Source organism: Pogona vitticeps, chromosome 3, assembly GCF_051106095.1.
Source record: "Pogona vitticeps strain Pit_001003342236 chromosome 3, PviZW2.1, whole genome shotgun sequence".
Lineage (NCBI taxonomy): Eukaryota > Metazoa > Chordata > Lepidosauria > Squamata > Agamidae > Pogona > Pogona vitticeps.
Window position 1 is genome coordinate 170,993,010 of NC_135785.1, and position 6,151 is coordinate 170,999,160.

The following is a 6,151-nucleotide window of genomic DNA, read 5'->3' on the forward strand; positions in this document are numbered from 1 at the left end:
AAATGAACATTTTAAAATTCATCCAGAATGACTGAAAACTTCCTCTGCATTATATCTGCCTATATGATTGCCAAGTGACAATCCTTTACCATACTTAGATTGTGTCACCTGGAAGTAGTGGATTTTTACTGTCCAATAGACCTTGTGCCTTTAAGTAAAGTAGACACAATATCCATTCTTGCGAAAGAGAGAACATGGAAGCTCTGATATGAAAGCCTTAATATTAGTAATTTTACTGATGGTGCTATCACCTTCGACACAGTAGACGAAATGAATAATATGGCTACCAAATAATAAATAGTATTATATCTTCAGTACAGAGGTGGAGAAAAAATTACCATTTGTCCTTCTGCTACTTTTTGACTGCTTTAAAAACTTTAATAAAAGCAACGGGGGGGGGGGGACACAATGTCCATTTAGTAGGAGACATGAAGATTTATGCTGTGTGAATTTATTTTGTCTAAATTGTTGGGCTGGCTGGATAGCTTTGTGAGTGAAATATATGGCAGCAGAACCAGAGATTCAGTGTTTGATTATCCTGTGTGGCTCTCAGGAGAATAGCCATTGCCCTCCCAAGCCCGGAATAAAGACACAAGACAGTGATATGAGTTAAATATGGGCCACACTTTATTGATATAAATCCAAATTTGAATTTGCCATTCCTGGGCAAAAGGGGGGGGGCTGCTGTAGTGCAGAAACAGGTAAATAGCAGGAGTATCCAAGTACCCCTTGATAAACAAATGGGGGAGTCCCCGGCCCCAGGTTCCAGCGGTCTAAAGACAGCAGGAACCCGGCCAGCCACTAATAAACACCTCCAGACCTGAAGCCATCTTTCGTTGATGACTGTTGGCCCAGAAGTGGCCCAGCGCATCTTTCCCGCACAGGCACTGTAATCGCACAATCCGCAGTGCCGGAAGGTCGGATGTGCTGTTGGCTTACCTGAAATTACATTGGGACATACCAAAAATACCTGCTATTTCCACACTACCCACCACAGCATAGGGACTAGTCACACTATGTCCCATGCCCACCACTGAGCCTTTTGAGCTCAACAAGCAGGCCCCCTTTGATGTCTTACAAAAAGACATCAAAACCTGCATCTGAGAGGTGGACACAGTCACTCCTAAAAAATTCAGGCTTCTGCTCTTGGATCCTGTGGTGACCTATCACCAATCCAAAGCCGCTGCAGATGCCTTTGTATGCCTCTCTGTCAATGCCCCGCCGGGCCTTATTAACATTGCCAGTCCTCTCTGAGCCTCACCAGGCTAACTGAGGAATAATTGTGGACCACATGATCCGCTTCACAGGATACTGGCATTCAACCACTTAAGGTCGCGCGTAATGTCCAGGATCAACGCCTTACCAGAAAGTCCAGGCAAGTCATTGCCTTCAAGATGAACTACCAGCACGTCTGGTGGGAATTGATCGAATGCTGTCATCCTGCACAGCTGGATCCACTGCATACCATTACAGGTAATGTGTACCTGGGCTCTGAGCCCCAGATCGCTCCCCCATGGGGATGTGGCAGCATAGCGCTCTGCCCAGTGGATATAACTATGGATGATGACCACTATTTGTTTTCATCTTCCAGACCCAAGGGGACCTGAAAAGACATAAACCAGGCCACTGCCTACACGTTAGATAAGGTCCTAATGTATCTTTTATAACTTGCAGATGACCACCGGCCTAATTATTTAATTTCCTCTGGGCTGTACCCAGGGCTGCAGCAGTGGATGCCACTCCAATCCTAAATTAATGGATGTCAGATTTTATGCCCATAACGCCTACCTTATTTAGGGCTAAGTCTGTCAACTTCCAGAACTGATATTTAGTCAAAGGTGACTTATCAGCATGTTGGGAAAAAATAATCCTGCTTCTTGTCCTCAGCCTTCTAAGTATGCCCTCATGACTCTGACTGGGCATATGCACTCTATGCTACACTGCCCCAGGACCAATTGCTTCCCCTTGCCTGTTTCATCAGCCTTGGATTTTCTAATTAAATCCATCCAGGACTTTAATGTCCTGCCACTCTAGAGCTAACACAGATTAGTCTGCCTTACCCCCAGCTACCAGTTCACTAATTCTAAGGGCACCAGAAAAGGTTATTTGGGAAGCTGCTTTGAATAAAGGTATTTCATACTCATCCCTGTAGAAGTAGCACCCATTGCTCACAAATGCGTTCTAACAGAGAGGGGGATATGGGTACTCTAGGGTTCCTCACTCTCCCTCTCTCTTTGGACCATCCCTCTAACATTTTTCTAATTCGATAATCCCCTGAAAAATCCCTGTAACCATTAATTTTGGAATGCCAGAGACAACAGCCTATCTTGAATAGTGCCTGGTGCTAACCCTTTCCTATTAAGATATACCATAAATTGTTGCAAGTTTTCAACTGGAGCTGGCCAAACCCCCTCCAGGTCAACCATTTTCCCAAATTCCTGAAACTCTATACTCATGGCAGAGTAACCCTTTCTTGTCCTGGGTGCCAGGGTGAAACCTATTGCTCTGGATGCGTCCTCACGCCAATCTGCCAGGCCTCCAGAGGAAGAACTTCTGGCAACTCCCTGGCTTCTGGTGTTAGCGCCCTGAACTGCTCAATCTCTTGGTGCGATAGAGCATCAGCTCTCCTATTGTCTACCTGGAACATGGTAGGCATGCACCAATATGTTAAACTGCAATGCCCGCAATGTAAAAGCCCTGACCAGTATCATGACCCATTCTGATTGTGACGTGAGGTTGTTTATGATACAAACGATCGCTTGGTTGTTGCACCAGAAACGGACCACTGAATTTGACCATTCCTCTGCCCAAAGCCAGAGTACACCCACAGTTGGAAAAAATTCCAAAAAGGTCAGGTCCCTTGTGATGCCATTCTGATGCCAAGAATCTGTCCATGCACCTGAGCACCACCTATCTTGGAAATAGATGCCAAATCCTAAAGATCCGTCTGCATCCGGTTCAACTGAAAATCTGCTTTCAGACCCATATCAGATCTCCAGGAGATCCCGTTAAATTTCTCAAAGAATTGACTCCAAACAAGGAGATCTTCTAAATCTCGTGTTACCCTAGTACTATGTACTGGTCATTTAAGACCCTTCATGGTTGTACATAGGCACCTGAGAAATGCTCATCTTGGATCCACTACTCTACAGGCAAAGTTTAAATGCCCCACTATTTCCTGCAGGTCCTTAAGTGAGGCTTTTCTCTTATGCAGTAGAGAATCTATCCTAGACCTAAGGTCAACCAATTTATTCTGGGGTAATCTTGAGGTTTGCTGTACCGTGTCCAGTTCTATACACAAAAAAGTTAAGGATGTGGCTGGCCCCTCCATTTTTTCTTTGGCTAAGGGCAGCTCCAGCTGTTTTGCTAGTGTTTGGAAGGTATTTAGTATGAACCTGCATTTACCTGAGTTCCTTTTCCCACAGAAAAGGAAATCATCAAGGTAATGAATGGTGGAGTTACAATACACCCTGCGCCTAATTTTCTATTCTATGAATGTCCTAATTTTATCAAAAGTGGCACACAACACTGAGCAGCCAATGGGTAAAGCCCGGTCTATATAAAATGAGCCTCTAAACTGGAAGCCAAATAAATTGAAGTCAAGGGGATGAACTGGCAAAATCCTAAACACTGATTTAATATCACATTTTGCCAGCTCAGGCCCCACCCCACATTTCCTAACCATGCTCACTGCCTCTTCGAATGAAGTGTATCTAACAGTGCACAATTCCCAGGGGATGGAGTCATTAACTGACATCCCATCCGGAAAGGACAAGTGATGGATTAATTGGAATTCACCCTGAGCCTCGGTTCTCTATGGGTGGTGTTCAGAAAAGTCTGAGGACCCGACCCTCCTTTCCCTCCTTATAAATCTTATTCTGCACAATGCCTTCAATGCCCAATACTGATCGAAGGTTTCATGCCATGAACGCAAAGCATTCACCTACTGCTGGGATTCTAAACCCATACTTAAAGTTATCCAATAAACACCTGGCATCTTCCTTACGAGGATAAGTCCTTAATCAATCCTCCAAAACCCAAACCTTAATTGGGCTGGATCCCTTTTCCAGGGTTACCCCCACCACTGTTTGGCTTTTTGTACCTTTATCCTGATGCTGTGCACCTGCTTTAAAGCAGGATAAATTTGAGTGTTGCCCCCCATAGGTAATGCACTTGTGCCTGAATCTACATGACCTCTTACTGCAAAATGCTCTAGAGTTGTACGGAAAGCAAGGCAAATGGGGTTCAACTACCTGCCCCACACCAGGGCAGGTAATTTGGGTAGCGGCCATCTTCCTATTTAGGTGACTGCTGTCAAACCTCTCACCTATATTTGGCCTAGCAGGGGTCATGTGCTGAAGCCACAGACCCGGCTGGGGCTCATCCCAACACGTTTGGCTGAATAGCACTCTGCATACGGAACACCTGGTCATACAACAGCCAAGCCCGGCCAGCAAAATCTGTGTAAACTCTATGTATGATGTCCAAGTACTGAAAGAGGGCTTGAGCCCTCCACGGCTGGGCCTTAACAATGACTCCTACATATATTAGGAACCCTGGAAGCCAGTTGGCCCAAGTCCTATATGGCTTTTTTCCTTCTCCACTTTTTTATCTTTTTCATCCTCTTTATCCAGATCTTTCTTTTCGATGTCTATATTGAGTAGTTTGAATACGTCGACATATTTTTCTTATCATATCTTTTCATTTGTAGTGGGGGGGTCAAATGATCCCCCAGGCGCATGGAGTAGTCTCCATATGGTAAAGCCCCAAATGGTACCATGATATATACCTATTAGGGATTGATGGATAAGGCCAAGACCCTATACTGTCTGCATTATCCACTTGAGCCTGTGGGGGAGGAGCGATGCAGGGCATGTTCCACCCACTAAAATGTGGGTTGGCTTAAGCCAGGCCATGTTGTTCAACCTTGTGCTTGCTGAATTGTATGGTGTGCTTGTAATGTAACAAAATGGAGTGCTGCCGGCCCAAGGCCATGTGGGAAGAGGTGTATGAATTCCCAGTGCAATAGCAGACTCACCCTGTGAAGTTGTAGTCCTGCATGGGTTCTCCAAAGGTTGTGGTGTGGTAAAGCTAACCTCCTCCACGACATCTTGTCCCTCTTGGTAGGTAGAAGACTATTATTTTTTTATTTTTTTATTTATTCGATTTTTACCCCGCCCCTCTAGACAACGTCTACTCAGGGCGGCTTACATCAGTTAAAACAAGTTAAAAAAACATATAAAATGCATTTATACTAAATTAGTACTAAACAAAAGGTTTCCAAGATGGTGGTGTACAAAAAAAAAAAGATAAAGAGAAAAGGAAAATGACTTAATTGACTGGGGGGTAGGCCTGTTTAAACAACCACATTTTTAATTGGCTTTTGAAAACCCCCAGCGAGGGTGCCAGCCAGATTTCATTGGGGAGTGTGTTCCACAGCCGAGGGGCAACCACCGAGAAGGCCCGGTTTCTTGTTTTCTCCTTCCAGGCCTCCCTCGGCGTCAGTCCCCTCAGCCGTCCCTGCTGGCTATGTCGAGTGACTCGGGTAGATCTGGGTGGGAGGAGGCGATCTGCCAAATATTGAGGTCCCAAACCGTTTAGGGCTTTATATGTGATCATTAATACTTTGAAGTCAATGCGGAAACGAATAGGTAACCAGTGCAGCGCAGCCAGAGTGGGGGAGATATGTTGGTGTTTTCTCACCCCACTAATAAGCCTGGCTGCTGCATTCTGGACCATCTGGAGTTTCCGCATGAGCCTCAAAGGCAGCCCCACGTAGAGTGCGTTACAATGGTCTAGTCTCGAGATTTCGAGCGCGTGGACTAGAGTAGTGAGGGCCCCCCGATCAAGATATGGCCGCAGCTGGGCAATCCGCCATAGATGAAAATAGGCAGAACGGACCATGGACGCCACCTGGGTTTCCATGGTTAGCGCCGGGTCCAGATGTATCCCCAAGCTGCGGACCTCACTCTTTGTGGCAAGGGTCGTCCCTCCAAAAGAAAGGGAGTCACCTATGCCACTGATGGGAGGGCCACCCACCCTCAAGACCTCCGTCTTGTCCGGGTTCAGCCTCAATCCATTTGACTGCATCCATTCCAGTACGGTGTCCAGGCAGCGCTGGAGGGACTGGACGGCATCCACTGAAGATGGA